The sequence below is a fragment of the Andrena cerasifolii genome, unplaced genomic scaffold (assembly GCF_050908995.1).
Source record: "Andrena cerasifolii isolate SP2316 unplaced genomic scaffold, iyAndCera1_principal scaffold2587, whole genome shotgun sequence".
Lineage (NCBI taxonomy): Eukaryota > Metazoa > Arthropoda > Insecta > Hymenoptera > Andrenidae > Andrena > Andrena cerasifolii.
This window is the reverse complement of record NW_027487478.1, coordinates 1-15,097: the sequence shown is the minus strand read 5'-3', so window position 1 is coordinate 15,097 and position 15,097 is coordinate 1. Positions and strand designations below refer to the sequence as shown.

At 20.6% G+C, this 15,097-nt stretch overlaps 1 long non-coding RNA gene across 10 annotated transcripts; it reads left to right on the top strand.

Annotated features, from left to right (window-relative positions):
* The first annotated feature begins 835 nt into the window (after positions 1-835).
* Positions 836-15,059, top strand: LOC143378308 (uncharacterized). Of its 10 annotated transcripts, none has more exons than XR_013088143.1 (5): positions 836-2,918; positions 5,004-5,146; positions 5,447-7,284; positions 8,255-14,067; positions 14,309-15,059. It is a non-coding gene; the product is annotated as an uncharacterized LOC143378308 (long non-coding RNA). The 10 variants fall into 10 exon arrangements; XR_013088141.1 differs by having other exon boundaries at positions 8,255-14,465; positions 14,960-15,000; XR_013088150.1 differs by lacking the exon at positions 14,309-15,059 and having other exon boundaries at positions 836-1,225; positions 2,733-2,755; positions 4,979-5,146; positions 8,255-13,669.
* The last annotated feature ends 38 nt before the right edge of the window (positions 15,060-15,097 follow it).

Here is a 15,097-nt window from a genome sequence, read left to right as displayed (position 1 = left end):
ATAGGTAAATAAATAGAGGAAAAATAGGTAAATAAATAGAGAAAACAAAGGAGGTAAATAAATAGAGAACAAATTGGTAAATAAATTAGAGAAAAATAGGAAAATAAACTAGAGAAAAAATAGGTGTATAAATAGAGAAAAATATCTAAATAAATGAAAGAAAAAAGGTAAATAAAAAAAATAGGTAAATAAATTAGGGGAAAAAATAGGTAAATTAATTAGAGAAAAATACGAAAATAAATGAGAGAGAAAAATAGGAAAATATATAGAGAAAAAATAGGTAAGTAAATAGAGAAAAAATGGGTAAATAAATGAGAGAAAGAAATAGGTAAATAACTAGAGAAAAAATAGGTGAATAAATAGAGAAAAAATAGTTAAATTATCTAGAGAAAAATAGGTGTATAAATATAGATAAATAGCTAAATAAATCAAAGAAAAAAAGGTAAATAAAAAATAGGTAAATAACTAGAGAAAAAATAGGTAAATAAATAGAGAGAAATGGGTAAATAAATAGAGAAAATATATGTGTATAAATTAGAGAAAGAAAGAGGTAAATAAATATAAAAAAAGTAAATGAATAGAAAAAAAATTGGAAAATAAATAGAGAAAAAATAGGTAAATAAATAGAGAAAAAATAGGTAAATTATCTAGAGAAAAATAGGTGTATAAATAGAGAAAAATAGCTAAATAAATCAAGGAAAAAAAGGTAAATAAAAAAATAGGTAAATAAATTAGAGGAAAAATAGGTAAATAAACAGAAAAAATTGGGTGAATAAATGAGAGAAAGAAATAGGTAAATAACTACAGAAAAAATAGGTAAATAAATAGAGAAAAAATAGGTAAATAAACAGAAAAAAATGGGGTGAATAAATGAGAGAAAGAAATAGGTAAGTAACTAGAGAAAAAATAGGTAAATAAATAGAGAAAAAGTAGGTAAATCAAATAGAGAAAAAGTAGGTAAATAAAATAGAGAAAAAAATAGGCAAATAAATAGAGAAAAAATTGGTAAATTATCTAGAGAAGAATAGGTGTATAAATAGAGAAAAATAGCTAAATAAATCAAAGAAAAAAAGGTAAATAAAAAATAGGTAAATAAACTAGAGAAAAAAATAGGTAAATTAATTAGAGAAAATAGCTAATCTAAAAAAATAGGTAAATAAATAGAGGAAAAAATAGGTAAATAAATAGAGAAAACAAAGGAGGTAAATAAATAGAGAAAAAATTGGTAAATAAATTAGAGAAAAATAGGAAAATAAACTAGAGAAAAAATAGGTGTATAAATAGAGAAAAATATCTAAATAAATGATAGAAAAAAGGTAAATAAAAAAATAGGTAAATAAATTAGAGGAAAAAATAGGTAAATTAATTAGAGAAAAATAACTAATTAAAAAAAATAGGTAAATAAATAGAGGAAAAAATAGGTAAATTATCTAGAGAAAAAATAGGTAAATAAATAGAGAAAAATTGGTAAATAAACCAAAGAAAAAAAGGTAAATAAAAAAAGGTAAATAAATTAGAGGAAAAAATTGGTAAATAAACAGAGAAAAATACGAAAATAAATGAGAGAGAAAAATAGGTAAATATATAGAGAAAAAATAGGTAAGTAAATAGAGAAAAATGGGTAAATAAATGAGAGAAAGAAATAGGTAAATAACTAGAGAAAAAATAGGTGAATAAATAGAGAAAAAATAGGTAAATTATCTAGAGAAAAATAGGTGTATCAATAGAGAAAAATAGCTAAATAAATCAAGGAAAAAAGGTAAATAAAAAAATAGGTAAATAAATTAGAGGAAAAAATAGGTAACTAAACAGAGAAAAATGGGTAAATAAATGAGAGAAAGAAATAGGTAAATAACTAGAGAAAAATAGGTAAATAAATAGAGAAAAAGTAGGTAAATAAAATAGAGAAAAAGTAGGTAAATAAAATAGAGAAAGATAGGTAAATAAACAGAGAAAAAATAGGTAAATAAATTAGTGAAAAAATAGATAAGGAAATAGTGAAAAATAGGTAATGAAGTAGAGATTACAATGGAGGTAAATAAAAACAGAAAATAGGTAAATACATAGAGAAAAATAGGTAAATAATTTAGAGAAAAAAATAGGCAAATAAATAGAGAAAAATAGGTAAATAAATAGGTAAAAAAATAGGTAAATAAAATAGAGAAAAAAATAGGCAAATAAATAGAGAAAAATAGGTAAATTATCTAGAGAAGAATAGGTGTATAAATAGAGAAAAATAGCTAAATATATCAAAGAAAAAAAGGTAAATAAAAAATAGGTAAATAAACTAGAGGAAAAAATAGGTAAATTAATTAGAGAAAAATAACTAATTAAAAAATATAGGTAAATAAATAGAGGAAAAAATAGGTAAATTATCTAGAGAAAAAATTGGAAAATAAATAGAGAAAAATAGGTAAAGAAATAGAGAAAAAATAGGTAAGTAAATAGAGAAAAAATGGGTAAATAAATGAGAGAAAGAAATAGGTAAATAACTAGAGAAAAAATAGGTGAATAAATAGAGAAAAAATAGTTAAATTATCTAGAGAAAAAATAGGTGTATAAATATAGATAAATAGCTAAATAAATCAAAGAAAAAAAGGTAAATAAAAAAATAGGTAAATAAATTAGAGGAAAAATAGGTAAATAAACAGAAAAAAATGGGTGAATAAATGAGAGAAAGAAATAGGTAAGTAACTAGAGAAAAAATAGGTAAATAAATAGAGAAAATGTAGGTAAATAAAATAGAGAAAAATAGGTAAATAAACAGAGAAAAAATAGGTAAATAAATTAGAGAATAAAATAGAGAAGGAAATAGTGAAAAATAGGTAATGAAGTAGAGAATACAATGGAGGTAAATAAAAACAGAAAATAGGTAAATACATAGAGAAAAATAGGTAAATAATTTAGAGAAAAAATAGGTAAATAAATAGAGAAAAAGTAGGTAAATAAAATAGAGAAAAAGTAGGTAAATAAAATAGAGAAAAAAATAGGCAAATAAATAGAGAAAAATAGGTAAATTATCTAGAGAAGAATAGGTGTATAAATAGAGAAAAATAGCTAAATAAATCAAAGAAAAAAAGGTAAATAAAAAATAGGTAAATAAACTAGAGAAAAAAATAGGTAAATTAATTAGAGAAAAATAACTAATTAAAAAATATAGGTAAATAAATAGAGGAAAAAATAGGTAAATTATCTAGAGAAAAAATAGGTAAATAAATAGAGAGAAATGGGTAAATAAATAGAGAAAATATATGTGTATAAATTAGAGAAAGAAAGAGGTAAATAAATATAAAAAAAGTAAATGAATAGAGAAAAAATTGGAAAATAAATAGAGAAAAATAGGTAAAGAAATAGAGAAAAAATAGGTAAATTATCTAGAGAAAAATAGGTGTATAAATAGAGAAAAAATAGTTAAATTATCTAGAGAAAAAATAGGTGTATAAATATAGATAAATAGCTAAATAAATCGAAGAAAAAAAGGTAAATAAAAAATAGGTAAATAAACTAGAGAAAAAAATAGGTAAATTAATTAGAGAAAAAATAGGTAAATAAATAGAGAAAAATAGGTAAACAAACCAAAGAAAAAAAGGTAAATAAATTAGAGGAAAAAATTGGTAAATAAACAGAGAAAAATACAAAAATAAATGAGAGAGAAAAATATCTAAATATATAGAGAAAAAATAGGTAAGTAAATAGAGAAAAAAGAGGTAAATAAACAGAGAAATATAGGTAAATAAATAGATAAAAAATAGTTAAATAAAATAGAGAAATAAATAGGCAAATAAATCGAGAAAAAATAGGTAAATTATCTAGAGAAAAATAGGTGTATAAATAGAGAAAAATAGCTAAATAAATCAAGGAAAAAAGGTAAATAAAAAAATAGGTAAATCAATTAGAGGAAAAAATAGGTAACTAAACAGAGAAAAAATGGGTAAATAAATGAGAGAAAGAAATAGGTAAATAACTAGAGAGAAATAGGTAAATAAACCAAGGAAAAAAAGGTAAATAAAAAAATAGGTAAATAAATTAGAGGAAAAAATTGGTAAATAAACAGAGAAAAATACGAAAATAAATGAGAGAGAAAAATAGGTCAATATATAGAGAAAAAGTAGGTAAATAAAATAGAGAAAATGTAGGTAAATAAAATAGAGAAAAATAGGTAAATAAACAGAGAAAAAATAGGTAAATAAATTAAAGAAAAAAATAGATAAGGAAATAGTGAAAAATAGGTAATGAAGTAGAGAATACAATGGAGGTAAATAAAAACAGAAAATAGGTAAATACATAGAGAAAAATAGGTAAAAATTTTAGAGAAAAAAATAAGCAAATAAATAGAGAAAAATAGGTAAATAAATAGATAAAAAAATAGGTAAATAAAATAGAGAAAAAAATAGGCAAATAAATAGAGAAAAATAGGTAAATTATCTAGAGAAAAATAGGTGTATAAATAGAGAAAAATAGCTAAATAAATCAAAGAAAAAAAGGTAAATAAAAAATAGGTAAATAAACTAGAGAAAAAAATAGGTAAATTAATTAGAGAGAATAGCTAATTTTGAAAAATAGGTAAATAAATAGAGGAAAAATAGGTAAATAAATAGAGAAAACAAAGGAGGTAAATAAATAGAGAACAAATTGGTAAATAAATTAGAGAAAAATAGGAAAATAAACTAGAGAAAAAATAGGTGTATAAATAGAGAAAAATATCTAAATAAATGAAAGAAAAAAGGTGAATAAAAAAAATAGGTAAATAAATTAGGGGAAAAAATAGGTAAATTAATTAGAGAAAAATACGAAAATAAATGAGAGAGAAAAATAGGAAAATATATAGAGAAAAAATAGGTAAGTAAATAGAGAAAAAATGGGTAAATAAATGAGAGAAAAAAATAGATAAGGAAATAGTGAAAAATAGGTAATGAAGTAGAGAATACAAAGGAGGTAAATAAAAACAGAAAATTGGTAAATACATAGAGAAAAATAGTTAAATAAAATAGAGAAAAAAATAGGCAAATAAATAGAGAAAAATAGGTAATGAAGTAGAGAAAACAAAGTGGGTAAATAAATACAGAAAAAGGAGGTAAATAACTAGAGAAAAAATAGGTAAATAAATAGAGAAAACAAAAGAGGTAAATAAATAGAGAAAAAATAGGTAAATAAATAGAGAAAAATAGTTAAATTATCTAGAGAAAAAATAGGTGTATAAATATAGATAAATAGCTAAATAAATCAAACAAAAAAAGGTAAATAAAAAATAGGTATATAAACTAGAGAAAAAAATAGGTAAATTAATTAGAGAAAAATAGCTAATTAAAAAAAATAGGTAAATAAATGGAGGAAAAAAATGTAAATTATCTAGAGAAAAAATAGGTGTATAAATATAGATAAATAGCTAAATAAATCAAAGAAAAAAAGGTAAATAAAAAGTAGGTAAATAACTAGAAAAAAATAGGTAAATAAATAGAGAAAAATGGGTAAATAAATAGAGAAAATATATGTGTATAAATTAGAGAAAGAAAGAGGTAAATAAATAGAAAAAAAGTAAATGAATAGAGAAAAAATTGGAAAATAAATAGAGAAGAAATAGGTAAATAAATAGAGAAAAAATAGGTAAATTATCTAGGGAAAAAATAGGTGAATAAATAGAGAAAATAGGTAAATAAACCAAAGAAAAAAAGGTAAATAAAAAAATAGGTAAATAAATTAGAGGAAAAAATTAGTAAATAAACAGAGAAAAATACGAAAATAAATGAGAGAGAAAAATAGGTAAATATATAGAGAAAAAATAGGTAAGTAAATAGAGAAAAAAGAGGTAAATAAGTAGAGAAAAAAGGTAAATAAATAGATAAAAAATAGGTAAATAAAATAGAGATATAAATAGGCAAATAAATCGAGAAAAATAGGTAAATTATCTAGAGAAAAATAGGTGTATAAATAGAGAAATATAGCTAAATAAATCAAGGAAAAAAAGGTAAATAAAAAATAGGTAAATAAATTACAGGAAAAAATAGGTAACTAAACAGAGAAAAAATGGGTAAATAAATGAGAGAAAGAAATAGGTAAATAACTAGAGAAAAAATAGGTAAATAAATAGAGAAAAAGTAGGTAAATAAAATAGAGAAAAAGTAGGTAAATAAAATAGAGAAAAATAGGTAAATAAACAGAGAAAAAATAGGTAAATAAATTAGAGAAAAAAATAGATAAGGAAATAGTGAAAAATAGGTAATGAAGTAGAGAATACAATGGAGGTAAATAAAAACAGAAAATAGGTAAATACATAGAGAAAAATAGGTAAATAATTTAGAGAAAAAAATAGGCAAATAAATAGAGAAAAATAGCTAAATGAATAGATAAAAAATAGGTAAATAAAATAGAGAAAAAATAGGCAAATAAATAGAGAAAAAATAGGTAAATTATCTAGAGAAAAATAGCTAAATAAATAAAAAAAAAGTAAATAAAAAATAGGTAAATAAACTAGAGAAAAAAATAGGTAAATTAATTAGAGAAAATAGCTAATTTAAAAAAATAGGTAAATAAATAGAGGAAAAAATAGGTAAATAAATAGAGAAAACAAAGGAGGTAAATAAATAGAGAAAAAATTGGTAAATAAATTAGAGAAAAATAGGAAAATAAACTAGAGAAAAAATAGGTGTATAAATAGAGAAAAATATCTAAATAAATGAAAGAAAAAAGGTAAATAAAAAAATAGGTAAATAAATTAGAGGAAAAAATAGGTAAATTAATTAGAGAAAAATAGCTAATTAAAAAAAATAGGTAAATAAATAGAGGAAAAAATAGGTAAATTATCTAGAGAAAAAATAGGTAAATAAATAGAGAAAAATAGGTAAATAAACCAAAGAAAAAAAGGTAAATAAAAAAATAGGTAAATAAATTAGAGGAAAAAATTGGTAAATAAACAGAGAAAAATACGAAAATAAATGAGAGAGAAAAATAGGAAAATGTATAGAGAAAAAATAGGTAAGTAAATAGAGAAAGAAGAGGTAAATAAATAGAGAAAAATAGGTAAATAAATAGATAAAAAATAGTTAAATAAAATAGAGAAATAAATAGGCAAATAAATAGAGAAAAAATAGGTAAATTATCTAGAGAAAAATAGGTGTATCAATAGAGAAAAATAGCTAAATAAATCAAGGAAAAAAGGTAAATAAAAAAATAGGTAAATAAATTAGAGGAAAAAATAGGTAACTAAACAGAGAAAAATGGGTAAATAAATGAGAGAAAGAAATAGGTAAATAACTAGAGAAAAATAGGTAAATAAATAGAGAAAAAGTAGGTAAATAAAATAGAGAAAAAGTAGGTAAATAAAATAGAGAAAGATAGGTAAATAAACAGAGAAAAAATAGGTAAATAAATTAGAGAAAAAATAGATAAGGAAATAGTGAAAAATAGGTAATGAAGTAGAGAATACAATGGAGGTAAATAAAAACAGAAAATAGGTAAATACATAGAGAAAAATAGGTAAATAATTTAGAGAAAAAAATAGGCAAATAAATAGAGAAAAATAGGTAAATAAATAGGTAAAAAAATAGGTAAATAAAATAGAGAAAAAAATAGGCAAATAAATAGAGAAAAATAGGTAAATTATCTAGAGAAGAATAGGTGTATAAATAGAGAAAAATAGCTAAATATATCAAAGAAAAAAAGGTAAATAAAAAATAGGTAAATAAACTAGAGGAAAAAATAGGTAAATTAATTAGAGAAAAATAACTAATTAAAAAATATAGGTAAATAAATAGAGGAAAAAATAGGTAAATTATCTAGGGAAAAAATAGGTAAATAAATAGAGAGAAATGGGTAAATAAATAGAGAAAATATATGTGTATAAATTAGAGAAAGAAAGAGGTAAATAAATATAAAAAAGAAAATAAATAGAGAAAAATAGGTAAAGAAATAGAGAAAAAATAGGTAAATTATCTAGAGAAAAATAGGTGTATAAATAGAGAAAAATAGCTAAATAAATCAAGGAAAAAAAGGTAAATAAAAAAATAGGTAAATAAATTAGAGGAAAGAATAGGTAACTAAACAGAGAAAAAATGGGTAAATAAATGAGAGAAAGAAATAGGTAAATAACTAGAGAGAAATAGGTAAATAAACCAAAGAAAAAAAGGTAAATAAAAAAATAGGTAAATAAATTAGAGGAAAAAATTGGTAAATAAACAGAGAAAAATACGAAAATAAATGAGAGAGAAAAATAGGTCAATATATAGAGAAAAAGTAGGTAAATAAAATAGAGAAAAAGTAGGTAAATAAAATAGAGAAAAATAGGTAAATAAACAGAGAAAAAATAGGTAAATAAATTAAAGAAAAAAATAGATAAGGAAATAGTGAAAAATAGGTAATGAAGTAGAGAATACAATGGAGGTAAATAAAAACAGAAAATAGGTAAATACATAGAGAAAAATAGGTAAAAATTTTAGAGAAAAAAATAGGCAAATAAATAGAGAAAAATAGGTAAATAAATAGATAAAAAAATAGGTAAATAAAATAGAGAAAAAAATAGGCAAATAAATAGAGAAAAATAGGTAAATTATCTAGAGAAAAATAGGTGTATAAATAGAGAAAAATAGCTAAATAAATCAAAGAAAAAAAGGTAAATAAAAAATAGGTAAATAAACTAGAGAAAAAAATAGGTAAATTAATTAGAGAGAATAGCTAATTTTAAAAAATAGGTAAATAAATAGAGGAAAAATAGGTAAATAAATAGAGAAAACAAAGGAGGTAAATAAATAGAGAACAAATTGGTAAATAAATTAGAGAAAAATAGGAAAATAAACTAGAGAAAAAATAGGTGTATAAATAGAGAAAAATATCTAAATAAATGAAAGAAAAAAGGTAAATAAAAAAAATAGGTAAATAAATTAGGGGAAAAAATAGGTAAATTAATTAGAGAAAAATACGAAAATAAATGAGAGAGAAAAATAGGAAAATATATAGAGAAAAAATAGGTAAGTAAATAGAGAAAAAATGGGTAAATAAATGAGAGAAAGAAATAGGTAAATAACTAGAGAAAAAATAGGTGAATAAATAGAGAAAAAATAGTTAAATTATCTAGAGAAAAATAGGTGTATAAATATAGATAAATAGCTAAATAAATCAAAGAAAAAAAGGTAAATAAAAAATAGGTAAATAACTAGAGAAAAAATAGGTAAATAAATAGAGAGAAATGGGTAAATAAATAGAGAAAATATATGTGTATAAATTAGAGAAAGAAAGAGGTAAATAAATATAAAAAAAGTAAATGAATAGAAAAAAAATTGGAAAATAAATAGAGAAAAAATAGGTAAATAAATAGAGAAAAAATAGGTAAATTATCTAGAGAAAAATAGGTGTATAAATAGAGAAAAATAGCTAAATAAATCAAGGAAAAAAAGGTAAATAAAAAAATAGGTAAATAAATTAGAGGAAAAATAGGTAAATAAACAGAAAAAAATGGGTGAATAAATGAGAGAAAGAAATAGGTAAATAACTACAGAAAAAATAGGTAAATAAATAGAGAAAAAATAGGTAAATAAACAGAAAAAAATGGGTGAATAAATGAGAGAAAGAAATAGGTAAGTAACTAGAGAAAAAATAGGTAAATAAATAGAGAAAAAGTAGGTAAATCAAATAGAGAAAAAGTAGGTAAATAAAATAGAGAAAAAAATAGGCAAATAAATAGAGAAAAAATTGGTAAATTATCTAGAGAAGAATAGGTGTATAAATAGAGAAAAATAGCTAAATAAATCAAAGAAAAAAAGGTAAATAAAAAATAGGTAAATAAACTAGAGAAAAAAATAGGTAAATTAATTAGAGAAAATAGCTAATCTAAAAAAATAGGTAAATAAATAGAGGAAAAAATAGGTAAATAAATAGAGAAAACAAAGGAGGTAAATAAATAGAGAAAAAATTGGTAAATAAATTAGAGAAAAATAGGAAAATAAACTAGAGAAAAAATAGGTGTATAAATAGAGAAAAATATCTAAATAAATGATAGAAAAAAGGTAAATAAAAAAATAGGTAAATAAATTAGAGGAAAAAATAGGTAAATTAATTAGAGAAAAATAACTAATTAAAAAAAATAGGTAAATAAATAGAGGAAAAAATAGGTAAATTATCTAGAGAAAAAATAGGTAAATAAATAGAGAAAAATTGGTAAATAAACCAAAGAAAAAAAGGTAAATAAAAAAAGGTAAATAAATTAGAGGAAAAAATTGGTAAATAAACAGAGAAAAATACGAAAATAAATGAGAGAGAAAAATAGGTAAATATATAGAGAAAAAATAGGTAAGTAAATAGAGAAAAATGGGTAAATAAATGAGAGAAAGAAATAGGTAAATAACTAGAGAAAAAATAGGTGAATAAATAGAGAAAAAATAGGTAAATTATCTAGAGAAAAATAGGTGTATCAATAGAGAAAAATAGCTAAATAAATCAAGGAAAAAAGGTAAATAAAAAAATAGGTAAATAAATTAGAGGAAAAAATAGGTAACTAAACAGAGAAAAATGGGTAAATAAATGAGAGAAAGAAATAGGTAAATAACTAGAGAAAAATAGGTAAATAAATAGAGAAAAAGTAGGTAAATAAAATAGAGAAAAAGTAGGTAAATAAAATAGAGAAAGATAGGTAAATAAACAGAGAAAAAATAGGTAAATAAATTAGTGAAAAAATAGATAAGGAAATAGTGAAAAATAGGTAATGAAGTAGAGATTACAATGGAGGTAAATAAAAACAGAAAATAGGTAAATACATAGAGAAAAATAGGTAAATAATTTAGAGAAAAAAATAGGCAAATAAATAGAGAAAAATAGGTAAATAAATAGGTAAAAAAATAGGTAAATAAAATAGAGAAAAAAATAGGCAAATAAATAGAGAAAAATAGGTAAATTATCTAGAGAAGAATAGGTGTATAAATAGAGAAAAATAGCTAAATATATCAAAGAAAAAAAGGTAAATAAAAAATAGGTAAATAAACTAGAGGAAAAAATAGGTAAATTAATTAGAGAAAAATAACTAATTAAAAAATATAGGTAAATAAATAGAGGAAAAAATAGGTAAATTATATAGAGAAAAAATTGGAAAATAAATAGAGAAAAATAGGTAAAGAAATAGAGAAAAAATAGGTAAATTATCTAGAGAAAAATAGGTGTATAAATAGAGAAAAATAGCTAAATAAATCAAGGAAAAAAAGGTAAATAAAAAAATAGGTAAATAAATTAGAGGAAAGAATAGGTAACTAAACAGAGAAAAAATGGGTAAATAAATGAGAGAAAGAAATAGGTAAATAACTAGAGAGAAATAGGTAAATAAACCAAAGAAAAAAGGTAAATAAAAAAATAGGTAAATAAATTAGAGGAAAAAATTGGTAAATAAACAGAGAAAAATACGAAAATAAATGAGAGAGAAAAATAGGTCAATATATAGAGAAAAAGTAGGTAAATAAAATAGAGAAAAAGTAGGTAAATAAAGTAGAGAAAAATAGGTAAATAAACAGAGAAAAAATAGGTAAATAAATTAAAGAAAAAAATAGATAAGGAAATAGTGAAAAATAGGTAATGAAGTAGAGAATACAATGGAGGTAAATAAAAACAGAAAATAGGTAAATACATAGAGAAAAATAGGTAAAAATTTTAGAGAAAAAAATAGGCAAATAAATAGAGAAAAATAGGTGAATAAATAGATAAAAAAATAGGTAAATAAAATAGAGAAAAAAATAGGCAAATAAATAGAGAAAAATAGGTAAATTATCTAGAGAAAAATAGGTGTATAAATAGAGAAAAATAGCTAAATAAATCAAAGAAAAAAAGGTAAATAAAAAATAGGTAAATAAACTAGAGAAAAAAATAGGTAAATTAATTAGAGAGAATAGCTAATTTTAAAAAATAGGTAAATAAATAGAGGAAAAATAGGTAAATAAATAGAGAAAACAAAGGAGGTAAATAAATAGAGAACAAATTGGTAAATAAATTAGAGAAAAATAGGAAAATAAACTAGAGAAAAAATAGGTGTATAAATAGAGAAAAATATCTAAATAAATGAAAGAAAAAAGGTAAATAAAAAAAATAGGTAAATAAATTAGGGGAAAAAATAGGTAAATTAATTAGAGAAAAATACGAAAATAAATGAGAGAGAAAAATAGGAAAATATATAGAGAAAAAATAGGTAAGTAAATAGAGAAAAATGGGTAAATAAATGAGAGAAAGAAATAGGTAAATAACTAGAGAAAAAATAGGTGAATAAATAGAGAAAAAATAGTTAAATTATCTAGAGAAAAATAGGTGTATAAATATAGATAAATAGCTAAATAAATCAAAGAAAAAAAGGTAAATAAAAAATAGGTAAATAACTAGAGAAAAAATAGGTAAATAAATAGAGAGAAATGGGTAAATAAATAGAGAAAATATATGTGTATAAATTAGAGAAAGAAAGAGGTAAATAAATATAAAAAAAGTAAATGAATAGAAAAAAAATTGGAAAATAAATAGAGAAAAAATAGGTAAATAAATAGAGAAAAAATAGGTAAATTATCTAGAGAAAAATAGGTGTATAAATAGAGAAAAATAGCTAAATAAATCAAGGAAAAAAAGGTAAATAAAAAAATAGGTAAATAAATTAGAGGAAAAATAGGTAAATAAACAGAAAAAAATGGGTGAATAAATGAGAGAAAGAAATAGGTAAATAACTACAGAAAAAATAGGTAAATAAATAGAGAAAAAATAGGTTAATAAACAGAAAAAAATGGGTGAATAAATGAGAGAAAGAAATAGGTAAGTAACTAGAGAAAAAATAGGTAAATAAATAGAGAAAAAGTAGGTAAATAAAATAGAGAAAAAGTAGGTAAATAAAATAGAGAAAAAAATAGGCAAATAAATAGAGAAAAAATTGGTAAATTATCTAGAGAAGAATAGGTGTATAAATAGAGAAAAATAGCTAAATAAATCAAAGAAAAAAAGGTAAATAAAAAATAGGTAAATAAACTAGAGAAAAAAATAGGTAAATTAATTAGAGAAAATAGCTAATCTAAAAAAATAGGTAAATAAATAGAGGAAAAAATAGGTAAATAAATAGAGAAAACAAAGGAGGTAAATAAATAGAGAAAAAATTGGTAAATAAATTAGAGAAAAATAGGAAAATAAACTAGAGAAAAAATAGGTGTATAAATAGAGAAAAATATCTAAATAAATGATAGAAAAAAGGTAAATAAAAAAATAGGTAAATAAATTAGAGGAAAAAATAGGTAAATTAATTAGAGAAAAATAACTAATTAAAAAAAATAGGTAAATAAATAGAGGAAAAAATAGGTAAATTATCTAGAGAAAAAATAGGTAAATAAATAGAGAAAAATTGGTAAATAAACCAAAGAAAAAAAGGTAAATAAAAAAAGGTAAATAAATTAGAGGAAAAAATTGGTAAATAAACAGAGAAAAATACGAAAATAAATGAGAGAGAAAAATAGGTAAATATATAGAGAAAAAATAGGTAAGTAAATAGAGAAAAATGGGTAAATAAATGAGAGAAAGAAATAGGTAAATAACTAGAGAAAAAATAGGTGAATAAATAGAGAAAAAATAGGTAAATTATCTAGAGAAAAATAGGTGTATCAATAGAGAAAAATAGCTAAATAAATCAAGGAAAAAAGGTAAATAAAAAAATAGGTAAATAAATTAGAGGAAAAAATAGGTAACTAAACAGAGAAAAATGGGTAAATAAATGAGAGAAAGAAATAGGTAAATAACTAGAGAAAAATAGGTAAATAAATAGAGAAAAAGTAGGTAAATAAAATAGAGAAAAAGTAGGTAAATAAAATAGAGAAAGATAGGTAAATAAACAGAGAAAAAATAGGTAAATAAATTAGTGAAAAAATAGATAAGGAAATAGTGAAAAATAGGTAATGAAGTAGAGATTACAATGGAGGTAAATAAAAACAGAAAATAGGTAAATACATAGAGAAAAATAGGTAAATAATTTAGAGAAAAAAATAGGCAAATAAATAGAGAAAAATAGGTAAATAAATAGGTAAAAAAATAGGTAAATAAAATAGAGAAAAAAATAGGCAAATAAATAGAGAAAAATAGGTAAATTATCTAGAGAAGAATAGGTGTATAAATAGAGAAAAATAGCTAAATATATCAAAGAAAAAAAGGTAAATAAAAAATAGGTAAATAAACTAGAGGAAAAAATAGGTAAATTAATTAGAGAAAAATAACTAATTAAAAAATATAGGTAAATAAATAGAGGAAAAAATAGGTAAATTATCTAGAGAAAAAATTGGAAAATAAATAGAGAAAAATAGGTAAAGAAATAGAGAAAAAATAGGTAAATTATCTAGAGAAAAATAGGTGTATAAATAGAGAAAAATAGCTAAATAAATCAAGGAAAAAAAGGTAAATAAAAAAATAGGTAAATAAATTAGAGGAAAGAATAGGTAACTAAACAGAGAAAAAATGGGTAAATAAATGAGAGAAAGAAATAGGTAAATAACTAGAGAGAAATAGGTAAATTATCTAGAGAAAAATAGGTGTATAAATAGAGAAAAATAGCTAAATAAATCAAAGAAAAAAAGGTAAATAAAAAATAGGTAAATAAACTAGAGAAAAAAATAGGTAAATTAATTAGAGAGAATAGCTAATTTTAAAAAATAGGTAAATAAATAGAGGAAAAATAGGTAAATAAATAGAGAAAACAAAGGAGGTAAATAAATAGAGAACAAATTGGTAAATAAATTAGAGAAAAAATAGGAAAATAAACTAGAGAAAAAATAGGTGTATAAATAGAGAAAAATATCTAAATAAATGAAAGAAAAAAGGTAAATAAAAAAAATAGGTAAATAAATTAGGGGAAAAAATAGGTAAATTAATTAGAGAAAAATACGAAAATAAATGAGAGAGAAAAATAGGAAAATATATAGAGAAAAAATAGGTAAGTAAATAGAGAAAAAATGGGTAAATAAATGAGAGAAAGAAATAGGTAAATAACTAGAGAAAAAATAGGTGAATAAATAGAGAAAAAATAGTTAAATTATCTAGAGAAAAATAGGTGTATAAATATAGATAAATAGCTAAATAAATCAAAGAAAAAAAGGTAAATAAAAAATAGGTAAATAAC